Source organism: Gadus chalcogrammus, chromosome 18 (genome assembly GCF_026213295.1).
Source record: "Gadus chalcogrammus isolate NIFS_2021 chromosome 18, NIFS_Gcha_1.0, whole genome shotgun sequence".
NCBI classification, from domain to species: Eukaryota; Metazoa; Chordata; class Actinopteri; order Gadiformes; family Gadidae; genus Gadus; species Gadus chalcogrammus.
Genome location: NC_079429.1, coordinates 11,819,165 through 11,835,397, shown reverse-complemented (window position 1 = coordinate 11,835,397; position 16,233 = coordinate 11,819,165). Strand labels below are relative to the sequence as shown.

At 41.1% G+C, this 16,233-nt stretch overlaps 1 long non-coding RNA gene across 1 annotated transcript; it reads right to left on the bottom strand.

The window, feature by feature from the left end:
* Positions 1-449: 449 nt before the first annotated feature.
* Positions 450-15,442, bottom strand: LOC130371422 (uncharacterized). The gene is made up of 5 exons (XR_008893190.1): positions 15,391-15,442; positions 3,754-3,835; positions 3,299-3,418; positions 2,459-2,510; positions 450-1,152 (listed from the first exon to the last, which is right to left on the bottom strand). It is a non-coding gene; the product is annotated as an uncharacterized LOC130371422 (long non-coding RNA).
* Between the last annotated feature and the right edge of the window lie 791 nt (positions 15,443-16,233).

Here is a 16,233-nt window from a genome sequence, read left to right as displayed (position 1 = left end):
CCCATGCCCCCACACGGGCAAGAAAAAACTCCCTTGAATCAGCAAGGAAGAAATCTTGAGAAGAAACGCAGTGGAGGGGATCCCTTCTTCCAGGGATGGTCAGGAGTGCAATGGGTGCCACAATTGACCCAAGAACCCATGCAACACTTTATGGCACCCCACCTGAAGTCCTCAAGGAATAAAACACAGATGCAGGGGAAACGAGATGCCTTTAAAGAAACAAAGTGGAGCGACCCAGGGACAAGTCTGGTTTGGGTTTAAGATTAAGGATGGTTAACTTTTATTATTGGTGTTTTTTTAAGTTTAGGCATTAGTGATTGTATTAAAGATTGTTTAGGTATTAGGAAAGAGTTTAGTTATTAGAGATGCTTAGTTAGATTGTCAAGTTTAGGTACCAGGTTAGGGTAAGAGTTTAGGCATTTGGGCTTTTATGTTAGATGGTCAAGTTTGGGTATTAGGTTAGGTTGAGGTAAGCGAGTTTAGGCCTTTGAGATGTTTAGTTAGATGGTTCAGTTTAGTTACTAGGTTAAGGTAAGAGTTTAGGTGTTTGAGCTCTTCAGTTAGATGGTTAAGTTTGGGTATTAGGTTAGGTTGAGGTAAGCGAGTTTAGGCCTTTGAGATGTTTAGTTAAATGGTTCGGTTTAGGTACTCGGTTAAGGTAAGAGAGTTTAGGCATTTGAGATCTTTAGTTAGATGGTTAAGTTTGGGTATTAGGTTGGCTTTTTGTTTTGTTAGACAAGTTACTTTAGGCATTTTATATGTTTCAATTTAGGACATTTGAAAGAAAGATTAGAAAGATTGTTAAGCTCAGGTTTGCTCCAGCTTTGTCCCTTTAGTCGCTCCCTTAGAAAGAGGGTTACGAGGTTACTGGGTTAGAAATACAATAGTTGGGGTCACAGAAATAGAATGTATAAATCATTGAGCTAAACATGCTTTTCCTACAACATGGTGTGAATTACAGTACTTTTTTAGTTAAAGTTAAAATGGTAAAGTGGTAACAGTATGGTGTGTAGGAGGCAGGAGGAGTTGTAGGAGTTGTTGAGCTCCGAGTGGTTATGTCTGGGGTAGATTGGATTGTAGGCGTAGCCAGGGATCCTCAGGGTGGATGGGGAGTAGGCCATCGTTGTAGATCAACCGTTCGGTCATCATACTCTGAAATAAATTGAAGGCACAAAGTAAAGTCAGTCTCACAGTGTGCTGGCAGATTTAGAAGACATTTTGATCACCAAACGTGAAGGCCAATCAAAGACACAAATGCAGTAACAACACCATCTGGCATCAAACATAGGTCATTACATTCAGTAATTTAAGTTGGATTTTATATTGATTTACAGGAGAGAAAAGGCTTCAAGTCATTACGGCAACAACATCAAAATCGTCAGTGCTGGATTACCATCTTTCATCAATAAATGTATGTATAATTGATACAAGTCAGTTGAGCTATTCCCAGGGAGTCTTCAACCTTTTTATGAAACAACTGCAAATGTCCAAGTACACATGGATTCAATGGCCGAAGCATGTCATGTCCCAGTACGATAGGTGGCATGGCATTGTACCCATTTCAATCACCTTTTTTAAATAAAATCAGTTTCTAGTCTTCCTCCCATCCATAAACTGTAAATTGTGCACGTATTTTAACTGGTGCATCATGGTGAGTTTCCTCGTCAGTCCAAAAGTGTGTCTTGCTCCTGGACCTCTCCATCGTGTTTGCCGTTTGACAGTGACAACACCATGACTATTGTCTCCTTCTATTTCCTGCTCTGGGAAAAAATCTCCAACATGCGCAGAACGCATAACCCTGACTGAACGTACATGCACGATTAATGAGATCATCAATCGAATAATCTAGAGGTCTTAATCCGACGATGAGAAACCCGATCCGGTCTGATTTTAGTCAGACTAAGGTGTATACATGCATCTTAAAAATACAATCACAGTGAGACTAACCCAATAATTTGGTTCTCGAGTGTCATGTCTCGCTGGTGATTACATGTTTAGATGGATTGAACCAAAAGGACACCGCCTGAGAACAATCACAAAGGAACCGCACTGCACATATTCCGTTTTATACGGCACAGAATAAAACCATATGGCAAAGAATTAAAATCGTACAGTGCATAGAATTGCACAGAATTTAAATCGCAGTGCATAGAATTGCAAAGACTTAAAATTGTATAGTGCATAGAATAGCAAATAAATAAAATCGTATGGTGAATAGAATTGCAAAGAATTAAAATCGTATAGTGCATAGAATTGCAAAGAATTAAAATTGTATAGTGCATCAACATCAAAACCACATTAAAATAGTCAGTGCTGGATTACCATCTTTCATCAATAAATGTATACAAGTCAGTTCAGCTATTCCCAGTCTTCAAATTTTTTATTAAAATCGGGAGGGATTATGTGATTGCCATTTGGTCCATTTAAGAATGAAGGAACCATTTATCAAAGTTCTCACCTGGGTCTCTCCACCATGGCAACTGCACAGCCATCTGCTCTTCCATCGTGACCTGAAAAAAACAGTAATTTGTTGATCCCAAGTGGAAATTAGTCATAGCAAGAAGGGCAAAAAATATACACCAAGGGTAGGTATAAAAATTATACAAAGGATGGAAGCAAGCATTGTGTGACCGGAAGAGCAATTATTCATTTTTACGATTCTTAAGCATTAGCCAATATCAGTTTGGCTAATGCTTAAGCTTCAAAAAAAATCAAAAGCACACACTATGAGAGCATTATTTTGAGATGGTATCGATGGATTAATTTTATACAATGGCCCCAACCAAGTTTAAATGTATCCAACAGTGGCATTGTCAGGATGCACTGAAAGCTTCCCGAAATGTTAGCGTTGGGTTTGACAGGTTACAACATTAAGACGTTGGGGATACGGTACCGCTGATGGGAGTTGATCCCCCTAGCATCTTAACAGGTCATCCGTTTCATGTACCATCTCTCTCTACCATAGGAAATAATAATAATAATAATAATACATTTAATTTAGAGGCGCCTTCAAGACACCCAAGGTCACCTTACAGAGCATATAGTCATCATAAATCGTTTAAAAAACAAGACATTGTGAAAAAAAAAATAAACATAATAAATAAAAAATAAATAGGTAGATCTCTAACTCCCCCCCCATCCCCCAAGAGAGATAATAAATAAGGGGGGGGGGGGGGGAGTCACCTGAGCAGCGCTCCTCAGCACCATTGACGTTTATTCTGGGGGACCAAAACCCCAGCTACAATTTGCTGATGAACCCAGCTACTGTGTCCTAGATTTTTTAGATGATAAGATTTACTTTATTGAACCTTTGAAGAACGGTCTGAAGAATTCCCCTTTCCTGGACGAGGAGCTGGTTGGTCTTGACACCTCCCGCTGACCGCCACCGCAGGGACCTCCGACTGCGTCGCCTCAGTCCCTTCAGGAACACACGTGACCCTTTGGCACACTGGACTTTTGTTTTCTCCCCATTAATGCAGTCCAACACTTCACTCAGATGTAAATAGGGTATTTTATATGCACTTTTACAGCACAGTACATAGTGGGCTGTTTTGATAGAACCCCAAAAGCCAGCCACATGTAATACACATCCTGACTAGTCCTAGTGGCCGAGAATGCTTTCTTAACAGACAGTCAGAATGAACACATCTGTATGGATTACTTTAGATCTGCACGATGAGTCGCTGACCGTGTCATTCTAAACAATCTAAACAATCTAAGCAAGCCATCAATATGTGTATTCCACTGTCTTACCCTTCAGCATCTGCAGAGCTGCACCACTCCTGGTCTTCCCTCCACCTACAGCTTCCAGCGCCAGTCCTGAATTTGACAAACGCTGTAGAACACTGATCTTGAAATAAATGTACAGGGGCAAACCCACCCTGAACAAAAATAATTCAATTCTTCATGGTTCAACGTTCATAAATAATTGTCAATGCTTAAATTCCTTGCAAATAAGTAATATAAAAGACAGCATGAGGCATATCTAGCAAGATGATTATGGTACAGTGAGAACCATGTTTTTATAGATTAAATAATTTAACTCAAGTAAATTGCAATAGAAAGTGATAAACCTTACTTGCCTCCATTGCTGAAGTTCGTACATATCTGGGAATGGACTTTGTGAAATTTGACAAAATATTGAAATGGAAAATTTGTCAGAAATTTTAATTTGCAGTACTACAAATCCGAATTTGCCGGTGTTGATGTTCATAGGACCAAGTGCAAGTACTAACAATCGCTAGGCAAACACATTCCCCGTATACAGCAGCTATAGCTAGCTAATGCAGATGCTAGACAATTGAGTAATATGAATAAATACAACACACAGGTTAGCTACCAGGCGAAAGGCTCCCAACACAGTTGCGTTGGAGCAAACTGCCTTCCAGTCTACCAGGTGAAACGCTCACAACACAGTTGCGTTGGAGCAAACTACATTCCAGGCTACCAGATGAAACGCGCCCAACACCGTTGCGTTGGAGCAAACTACCTTCCAGGCTACCAGGTGAAACGCTCCCAACACAGTTGCGTTGGAGCAAACTACCTTCCAGGCTACCAGGTGAAACGCTCACAACACAGTTGCGTTGGAGCAAACTACATTCAGGCTACCAGGTGAAACGCTCCCAACACAGTTGCGTTGGAGCAACTAGCTTCCAGGCTACCAGGTGAAACGCTCCCAACACAGTTGCGTTGGAGCAACCAGCTTCCAGGCTACCAGGTGAAACGCTCCCAACACAGTTGCGTTGGAGCAACCAGCTTCCAGGCTACCAGGTGAAACGCTCCCAACACAGTTGCGTTGGAGCAAACTAGCTTCCAGGCTTCCAGGTGAAACGCTCCCAACACAATTGCATTTGCTGTACAGTCAGTATGTTTGCATACACTTCTTATAGCCATAGGTCGACTCTACTCCCCAATTGGCCAACTGCAATTGTCCGAGTACATATTTTAGATTATATTGCACAGAATAAAACCACATTGCAATGACTTAAAATCGTAGTGCATAGAATTGCAAAGAATTGAAATCTTAGTGCATAGAATTGCAAAGAAATAAAATCGTATAATGCATAGAATTGCAAAGAATTAAAATCTTAGTGCATAGAATTGCAAAGAATTAAAATCGTATAATGCATAGAATTGCAAAATAATTAAAATCGTAATGCATAGAATTGCAAAGAATTAGAATCGTAGTGCAAAGAATTAAAATCGTAGTGCATAGAATTGCAAATAATAAAAATCATATAGAGCATAGAATTGCAAATAATTAAAATCGTAATGCATAGAATTGCAAAGAATTAAAATCATATAATGCATAGAATTGCAAAATAATTTAAATCGTAGTGCATAGAATTGCAAAGAATTAAAATCGTAGTGCATAGAATTGCAAATAATAAAAATCATATAGAGCATAGAATTGCAAAGAAATAAAATCGTATAATGCATAGAATTGCAAAGAATTAAAATCTTAGTGCATAGAATTGCAAAGAATTAAAATCGTATAATGCATAGAATTGCAAAGAATGAAAAATCGTAGTGCATAGAATTGCAAATAATTAAAATCGTAGTGCATAGAATTGCAAAGAATCAAAATCATATAATGAATAGAATTGCAAAATAATTAAAATCGTAGTGCATAAAATTGCAAAGAATTAGAATCGTAGTGCATAGAATTGCAAAGAATTAAAATCGTAGTGCATAGAATTGCAAAGAATTAAAACCGTATTGCATCGAATCAAACCACATTGCAAGGAATTAAAATCATTTAGCACAGAATAAAACCACATTGAAGTATGAAGCACTAGTAGCCTACAAGTTCAGCAGCAGTCAACAATTTGCAAATGTATGGAAAGTTGTAAAAAGGGAGAATGTAGAGTACTGTGTGGATGTGTAAATGAACTAATCAATCTCCTAAATTCAAACCTACCAAGCCAAAAACCAACAATTGAAACCAAACCATAACATGCCCGCAGTCATTCGTCCAGTGAAGTCAGTCTGACAGCTTTTCATACACCAGTCCAGTGGGGTTACGGGTGGAGCGAAAACAAACCCCATTGTGGAAGTTTGAGGTCACAACTTCACACTCGCCCTAATTTCGGTTTGCCAGACATCCGTTCTGGGTTTTTCCCAGAACTTCCAGTTCTTTGTGGATTCCTGAGGGGGTGAAGCATCGGCAGAAGGTGCTGTGACATCAAATTGTAAACTCCAGAATTGCACAGATGTCATTTCCACTAGGGATGTTCTGTAGTCCATTGGTGCTGTGAAACAAAAAAGCAATAGGCGAAAATAGTTGCATTCGCCAATTGGTATACTTACCATTTAACTTGCGCTTGTTTGCTTTCACCAATTCCAATTTTGCCCAAACGTTGAACTTTCACAATAGTTGCAGGTGTTCTTCCATTTTGCGTCCAGTTTCAAGAGCACACCCTTCCCAGTGTCCAGACAGGTTGTTGTTGTTGTTGTAGCGGTCCGCAGCGTTAGTAAAGTCAGTCGTTTAGTCGTCCCCCGTTAGGCCTCATACAAACACGAGCAACAATGCACTCAAAAACCACCTACAACACTGCACTAAACTTAGAATGAGCCAAAACCGAACAGACGAGCGGTAAAATACAGGTTAAGTTTAGGGGAAAGAATATAGCGATGTGTGTGTGCGGTGGACACATTCTGAAAACAGCAGCCAAACACAACCAAACAACTTCAACCAGCTCAAGGAATAACAAACGATTGGTGACTTGCATGCAGGGGTCCTCGCTCCCCTGTTGGTGGCCACGTTGTCTGGATTGTTCAGTCAAAAGCGCACAAAAAAAAAAACAATCAACCGCGTTGCGTTGGAGCAAACTACCTTCCAGTCTACCAGGTGAAACGCTCACAACACAGTTGCGTTGGAGCAAATTGCCTTCCAGTCTAACAGGTGAAACGCTCACAACACAGTTGCGTTGGAGCAAGCTACCAGGTGAAACGCTCCCAGTACAGTTGCATTGGAGCAAACTACCTTCTAAGCTACCAGGTGAAACGCTCACAACACAGTTGCGTTGGAGCAAACTGCATTCCTGTCTACCAGGTGAAACGCTCACAACACAGTTGCGTTGGAGCAAACTACCTTCTAAGCTACCAGGTGAAACGCTCACAAGACAGTTGCGTTGGACCAAACTGCCTTCCAGTCTACCAGGTGAAACGCTCACAACACAGTTGCATTGGAGCAAACTACATTCCAGGCTACCAGGTGAAACGCGCCCAACACCGTTGCGTTGGAGCAAACTACCTTCCAGGCTACCAGGTGAAACGCTCCCAACACAGTTGCGTTGGAGCAAACTACCTTCCAGGCTACCAGGTGAAACGCTCACAACACAGTTGCGTTGGAGCAAACTACATTCCAGGCTACCAGGTGAAACGCTCCCAACACAGTTGCTTTGGAGCAACTAGCTTCCAGGCTACCAGGTGAAACGCTCCCAACACAGTTGCGTTGGAGCAACCAGCTTCCAGGCTACCAGGTGAAATGCTCCCAACACAGTTGCGTTGGAGCAAACTACCTTCCAAGCTACCAGGTCGAACGCTCCCAACACAGTTGCGTTGGAGCAAACTACCTTCCAGGCTACCAGGTGAAACGCTCCCAACACAATTGCATTTGCTGTACAGTCAGTATGTTTACATACACTTCTTATAGCCATAGGTCGACTATACTCCCCAATTGGCCAACTGCAATTGTCCGAGTACATATTTCAGATTATATTGCACAGAATAAAACCACATTGCAAAGAATTGAAATCTTAGTGCATAGAATTGCAAAGAATTAAAATCGTATAATGCATAGAATTGCAAAGAATGAAAAATCGTAGTGCATAGAATTGCAAATGATAAAAATCATAGAGCATAGAATTGCAAATAATTAAAATCGTAGTGCATAGAATTGCAAAGAATTAAAATCGTAGTGCATAGAATTGCAAAGAATTAAAATCATATAATGCATAGAATTGCAAAATAATTAAAATCGTAATGCATAGAATGGCAAAGAATTAGAATCGTAGTGCATAGAATTGCAAAGAATTAAAATCGTAGTGCATAGAATTGCAAATAATAAAAATCATATAGAGCATAGAATTGCAAATAATTAAAATCGTAATGCATAGAATTGCAAAGAAATAAAATCATATAATGCATAGAATTGCAAAATAATTAAAACCGTAGTGCAGAGAATTGCAAAGAATTAGAATCGTAGTGCATAGAATTGCAAAGAATTAAAATCGTAGTGCATAGAATTGCAAAGAATCAAAATCATATAATGCATAGAATTGCAAAATAATTAAAATCGTAGTGCATAGAATTGCAAAGAATTAGAATCGTAGTGCATAGAATTGCAAAGAATTAAAATCGTAGTGCATAGAATTGCAAAGAATTAAAACCGTATTGCATAGAATCAAACCACATTGCAAGGTATTAAAATCATTTAGCACAGAATAAAACCACATTGAAGTATGAAGCAGCAGTAGCCTACAAGTTCAGCATCAGTCAACAATTTGCAAATGTATGGAAAGTTGTAAAAAGGAAAGATTAAAAAAAGGGAGAATGTAGAGTACTGTGTGGATGTGTAAATCAACTAATCCATCTCCTAAATTCAAACCTACCAAGCCAAAAACCAACAATTGAAACCAAACCATAACATGCCCGCAGTCATTCGTCGTGAAGTCAGTCTGACAGCTTTTCATACACCAGTCCAGTGGGGTTACGGGTGGAGCGAAAACAAACCCCATTGTGGAAGTTTGAGGTCACAACTTCACACTCGCCCTAATTTCGGTTTGCCAGACATCCGTTCTGGGTTTTTCCCAGAACTTCCAGTTCTTTGTGGATTCCTGAGGGAGGTGAAGCATCGGCAGAAGGTGCTGTGACATCAAATTGTAAACTCCAGAATTGCACAGATGTCATTTCCACTAGGGATGTTCTGTAGTCCAGTGGTGCTGTGAAACAAAAAAGCAATTGGCGAAAATAGTTGCATTCGCCAATTGGTATACTTACCATTTAACTTGCGCTTGTTTGCTTTCACCAATTCCAATTTTGCCCAAACGTTGAACTTTCACAATAGTTGCAGGTGTTCTTCCATTTTGCGTCCAGTTTCAAGAGCACACCCTTCCCAGTGTCCAGACAGGTTATTGTTGTTGTTGTAGCGGTCCGCAGCGTTAGTAAAGTCAGTCGTTTAGTCGTCCCCCGTTAGGCCTCATACAAACACGTGCGACAATGCACTGAAAAACCACCTACAACACTGCACTAAACTTAGAATGAGCCAAAACCAAACAGACGAGCGGTAAAATACAGGTTAAGTTTAGGGGAAAGAATATAGCGATGTGTGGCTGCGGTGGACACATTCTGAAAACAGCAGCCAAACACAACCAAACAACTTCAACCAGCTCAAGGAATAACAAACGATTGGTGACTTGCATGCGGGGGTCCTCGCTCCCCCGTTGGTGGCCACGTTGTCCGGATTGTTCATATTAAAAGCGCACAAAAAACCAACAATCAACCGCGTTGCGTTGGAGCAAACTACCTTCCAGTCTACCAGGTGAAACGCTCACAACACAGTTGCGTTGGAGCAAATTGCCTTCCAGTCTAACAGGTGAAACGCTCACAACACAGTTGCGTTGGAGCAAACTACCTTCCAAGCTACCAGGTGAAACGCTCCCAACACAGTTGCATTGGAGCAAACTACCTTCTAAGCTACCAGGTGAAATGCTCACAACACAGTTGCGTTGGAGCAAACTACCTTCCAAGCTACCTTCCAAGCTACCAGGTGAAACGCTCCCAACACAGTTGCTTTGGAGCAAACTACCTTCTAAGATACCAGGTGAAACGCTCACAACACAGTTGCGTTGGAGCAAACTGCCTTCCAGTCTACCAGGTGAAACGCTCACAACACAGTTGCGTTGGAGCAAACTACCTTCTAAGCAACCAGGTGAAACGCTCACAACACAGTTGCGTTGGAGCAAACTGCCTTCCAGTCTACCAGGTGAAACGCTCCCAACACAGTTGCGTTGGAGCAAACTACCTTCTAAGCTACCAGGTGAAACGCTCACAACACAGTTGCGTTGGAGCAAACTGCCTTCCAGTCTACCAGGTGAAACGCTCACAACACAGTTGCATTGGAGCAAACTCCATTCCAGGCTACCAGGTGAAACGCGCCCAACACCGTTGCGTTGGAGCAAACTACCTTCCAGGCTACCAGGTGAAACGCTCCCAACACAGTTGCGTTGGAGCAAACTACATTCCAGGCTACCAGGTGAAACGCTCCCAACACAGTTGCGTTGGAGCAACTAGCTTCCAGGCTACCAGGTGAAACGCTCCCAACACAGTTACGTTGGAGCAACTAGCTTCCAGGCTACCAGGTGAAACGCTCCCAACACAGTTGCGTTGGAGCAACCAGCTTCCAGGCTACCAGGTGAAACGCTCCCAACACAGTTGCGTTGGAGCAAACTACCTTCCAAGCTACCAGGTGAAACGCTCCCAACACAGTTGCGTTGGAGCAAACTAGCTTCCAGGCTACCAGGTGAAACGCTCCCAACACAATTGCATTTGCTGTACAGTCAGTATGTTTACATACACTTCTTATAGCCATAGGTCGACTATACTCCCCAATTGGCCAACTGCAATTGTCCGAGTACATATTTCAGATTATATTGCACAGAATAAAACCACATTGCAATGACTTAAAATCGTAGTGCATAGAATTGCAAAGAATTGAAATCTTAGTGCATAGAATTGCAAAGAAATAAAATCGTATAATGCATAGAATTGCAAAGAATTGAAATCTTAGTGCATAGAATTGCAAATAATAAAAATCGTAGTGCATAGAATTGCAAAGAATTAAAATCGTATAATGCATAGAATTGCAAAGAATGAAAAATCGTAGTGCATAGAATTGCAAATAATAAAAATCATATAGAGCTTAGAATTGCAAATAATTAAAATCGTAGTGCATAGAATTGCAAAGAATTAAAATTATATACTGCATAGAATTGAAAAGAATTAAAATCGTAGTGCATTGAATTGCAAATAATAAAATAATAGAGCATAGAATTGCAAATAATTAAATCGTAATGCATAGAATTGCAAAGAATTAAAATCGTATAATGCATAGAATTGCAAATAATTAAAATCGTAGTGCATAGAATTGCAAAGAATTAAAATCGTAGTGCATAGAATTGCAAAATAATTAAAATCGTAGTGCATAGAATTGCAAAGAATTAGAATCGTAGTGCATAGAATTGCAAAGAATCAAAATCATAAAATGCATAGAATTGCAAAATAATTAAAATCGTAGTGCATAGAATTGCAAAGAATTAGAATCGTAGTGCATAGAATTGCAAAGAATTAAAATCGTATAATGCAAAGAATTGCAAAGAATGAAAAATCGTAGTGCATAGAATTGCAAATAATAAAATCAGAGCATAGAATTGCAAATCATTAAAATCGTAGTGCATAGAATTGCAAAGAATTGAAATCTTAGTGCATAGAATTGCAAAGAATTAAAATCGTATAATGCATAGAATTGCAAAGAAGGAAAAACGTAGTGCATAGAATTGCAAAGAATTAAAACCGTATTGCATAGAATCAAACCACATTGCAAGGAATTAAAATCATTTAGCACAGAATAAAACCACATTGAAGTATGAAGCAGCAGTAGCCTACAAGTTTAACAGCAGTCAACAATTTGCAAATGTATGGAAAGTTGTAAAAAGGAAAGATTCAAAAAAGGGAGAATGTAGAGTACTGTGTGGATGTGTAAATCAACTAATCCATCTCCTAAATTCAAACCTACCAAGCCAAAAACCAACAATAGAACCAAACCATAACATGCCCGCAGTCATTCGTCTAGTGAAGTCAGTCTGACAGCTTTTCATACACCAGTCCAGTGGGGTTACGGGTGGAGCGAAAACAAACCCCATTGTGGAAGTTTGAGGTCACAACTTCACACTCGCCCTTATTTCGGTTTGCCAGACATCCGTTCTTGGTTTTTCCCAGAACTTCCAGTTCTTTGTGGATTCCGGAGGGAGGTGAAGCATCGGTAGAAGGTGCTGTGACATCAAATTGTAAACTCCAGAATTGCACAGATGTCATTTCCACTAGGGATGTTCTGTAGTCCAGTGGTGCTGTGAAACAAAAAAGCAATTGGCGAAAATAGTTGCATTCGCCAATTGGTATACTTACCATTTAACTTGTGCTTGTTTGCTTTCACCAATTCCAATTTTACCCAAACGTAGAACTTTCACAGTAGTTGCAGGTGTTCTTCCATTTTGCGTCCAGTTTCAAGAGCACACCCTTCCCAGTGTCCAGACAGGTTGTTGTTGTTGTTGTAGCGGTCCGCAGCGTTAGTAAAGTCAGTCGTTTAGTCGTCACCCGTTAGGCCTCATACAAACACGTGCAACAATGCACTCAAAAACAACCTACAACACTGCACTAAACTTAGAATGAGCCAAACCGAACAGACGAGCGGTAAAATACAGGTTAAGTTTAGGGGAAAGAATATAGCGATGTGTGTGTGCGGTGGACACATTCTGAAAACAGCAGCCAAACACAACCAAACAACTTCAACCAGCTCAAGGAATAACAAACGATTGGTGACTTGCATGCAGGGGTCCTCGCTCCCCCGTTGGTGGCCACGTTGTCCGGATTGTTCAGTCAAAAGCGCACAAAAAACCAACAATCAACCGCGTTGCGTTGGAGCAAACTACCTTCCAGTCTACCAGGTGAAACGCTCACAACACAGTTGCGTTGGAGCAAATTGCCTTCCAGTCTAACAGGTGAAACGCTCACAACACAGTTGCGTTGGAGCAAACTACCTTCCAAGCTACCAGGTGAAACGCTCCCAACACAGTTGCATTGGAGCAAACTACCTTCTAAGCTACCAGGTGAAACGCTCACAACACAGTTGCGTTGGAGCAAACTGCCTTCCAGTCTACCAGGTGAAACGCTCACAACACAGTTGCGTTGGAGCAAACTACCTTCCAAGCTACCAGGTGAAACGCTCCCAACACAGTTGCGTTGGAGCAAACTACCTTCTAAGCTACCAGGTGAAACGCTCACAACACAGTTGCGTTGGAGCAAACTGCCTTCCAGTCTACCAGGTGAAACGCTCACAACACAGTTGCATTGGAGCAAACTACATTCCAGGCTACCAGGTGAAACGCGCCCAACACCGTTGCGTTGGAGCAAACTACCTTCCTCCAGGCTACCAGGTGAAACGCTCCCAACACAGTTGCGTTGGAGCAACCAGCTTCCAGGCTACCAGGTGAAACGCTCACAACACAGTTGCGTTGGAGCAAACTACCTTCCAGGCTACCAGGTGAAACGCTCCCAACACAGTTGCGTTGGAGCAACTAGCTTCCAGGCTACCAGGTGAAACGCTCCCAACACAGTTGCGTTGGAGCAACCAGCTTCCAGGCTACCAGGTGAAACGCTCCCAACACAGTTGCGTTGGAGCAAACTACCTTCCAAGCTACCAGGTGAAACGCTCCCAACACAGTTGCGTTGGAGCAAACTAGCTTCCAGGCTACCAGGTGAAACGCTCCCAACACAATTGCTGTACAGTCAGTATGTTTATATACACTTCTTATAGCCATAGGTCGACTATACTCCCCAATTGGCCAACTGCAATTGTCCGAGTACATATTTCAGATTATATTGTACAGAATAAAACCACATTGCAATGACTTAAAATCGTAGTGCATAGAATTGCAAAGAATTGAAATCTTAGTGCATAGAATTGCAAAGAAATAAAATCGTATAATGCATAGAATTGCAAAGAATTAAAATCTTAGTGCATAGAATTGCAAAGAATTAAAATCGTATAATGCAAAGAATTGCAAAGAATGAAAAATCGTAGTGCATAGAATTGCAAATAATAAAAATCAGAGCATAGAATTGCAAATAATTAAAATCGTAGTGCATAGAATTGCAAAGAATTGAAATCTTAGTGCATAGAATTGCAAAGAATTAAAATCGTATAATGCATAGAATTGCAAAGAATGAAAAACGTAGTGCATAGAATTGCAAAGAATTAAAACCGTATTGCATAGAATCAAACCACATTGCAAGGAATTAAAATCATTTAGCACAGAATAAAACCACATTGAAGTATGAAGCAGCAGTAGCCTACAAGTTTAACAGCAGTCAACAATTTGCAAATGTATGGAAAGTTGTAAAAAGGAAAGATTCAAAAAAGGGAGAATGTAGAGTACTGTGTGGATGTGTAAATCAACTAATCCATCTCCTAATTCAAACCTACCAAGCCAAAAACCAACAATAGAAACCAAACCATAACATGCCCGCAGTCATTCGTCTAGTGAAGTCAGTCTGACAGCTTTTCATACACCAGTCCAGTGGGGTTACGGGTGGAGCGAAAACAAACCCCATTGTGGAAGTTTGAGGTCACAACTTCACACTCGCCCTTATTTCGGTTTGCCAGACATCCGTTCTTGGTTTTTCCCAGAACTTCCAGTTCTTTGTGGATTCCGGAGGGAGGTGAAGCATCGGTAGAAGGTGCTGTGACAGCAAATTGTAAACTCCAGAATTGCACAGATGTCATTTCCACTAGGGATGTTCTGTAGTCCAATGGTGCTGTGAAACAAAAAAGCAATTGGCGAAAATAGTTGCATTCGCCAATTGGTATACTTACCATTTAACTTGCGCTTGTTTGCTTTCACCAATTCCAACTTTGCCCAAACGTTGAACTTTCACAATAGTTGCAGGTGTTCTTCCATTTTGCGTCCAGTTTCAAGAGCACACCCTTCCCAGTGTCCAGACAGGTTGTTGTTGTTGTTGTTGTTGTTGTTGTTGTAGCGGTCCGCAGCGTTGGTAAAGTCAGTCGTTTAGTCGTCCCCGTTAGGCCTCATACAAACACGTGCAACAATGCACTCAAAAACAACCTACAACACTGCACTAAACTTAGAATGAGCCAAAACCAAACAGACGAGCGGTAAAATACAGGTTAAGTTTAGGGGAAAGAATATAGCGATGTGTGTGTGCGGTGGACACATTCTGAAAACAGCAGCCAAACACAACCAAACAACTTCAACCAGCTCAAGGAATAACAAACGATTGGTGACTTGCATGCGGGCGTCCTCGCTCCCCCGTTGGTGGCCACGTTGTCCGGATTGTTCAGTCAAAAGCGCACAAAAAAACCAACAATCAACCGCGGGACCATTTTAATTGGCGTTTGGGAGCAACGCAAAAATATTCATCCCGCACTTCCGGGGCGAAACAGGTGAACTCAATTAATAGCTAATGAGAACGAGAATGGGATGGCTGGGACAAGCCAGAAGCTCGAGCCGATAAAGAGTTTCCCTCCGTATCGAACGCAGCGCATGAAAAGCCTTTCTAGAATAAAAGTGATCAAATATTAATGTAGCCTACCTTTTCTATTTAGTATTTGGGTCGCATACGAACTAGGTATAATGAAGCCATTTGGAAATGTGATTATTGCAATTATTGATATCTATGTTTGGTTTATTAGTCTGTCCTGTCGGGCTCTCATTAACCCCTTCATAACAAGATAAGCGGTCTCCCAAATGGATGAAAACCAACTCTGTTATTGATTGTCCCTCTCCATTGTGAGGCTTTACCCCAAAGAAATGTAACAGTGCCCAGGTCAATCCAAACCCGGGATTAATTATTTATCGTGTTTATGTTTCTGTGTGTGTGTGTGTTGTGTGTGTGTGTGTGTGTGTGGTGTGTGTGTGTGTGTGTGTGTGTGTGTGTGTGTGTGTGTGTGTGTGTGTGTGTGTGTGTGTGTGTGTGTGTGTGTGTACGACGTTTCTCCCTGTGTTTATTACATTTATTTAAAACAAGACACATTTGCAGTTCGGTGGTCCGAGGATCTCGTCACTGCTTTTTGCAGATGATGTGGTCCTCATTGGATCATCGGCCTGTGACCTTCAGCACTCACTGGATCGGCTGGCGGCCGAGTGCGGCTGGGATGAGGATCAGCACCGCTAAATCTGAGGCCACATATTATTTCGTACACTCAATTATATTAGCTAAGTCAAATAAACCAAAGACAGAAGACTTTGTATCATTGATTTTTATTTTCACCCCAGGCAAAAAATTTGATCTGTAAAGAAGAAAAAAAAAAGCTTCCATAAATGTTTGACAAAGGCAAGTATCAAGGTATTTTTCTGGCCCATAGCAAGCAACCCTGTTCCCGGTTTCCAGGTCCGTCAATTTCAGCAGTGGTACACCTGTCAGGCACATACACAA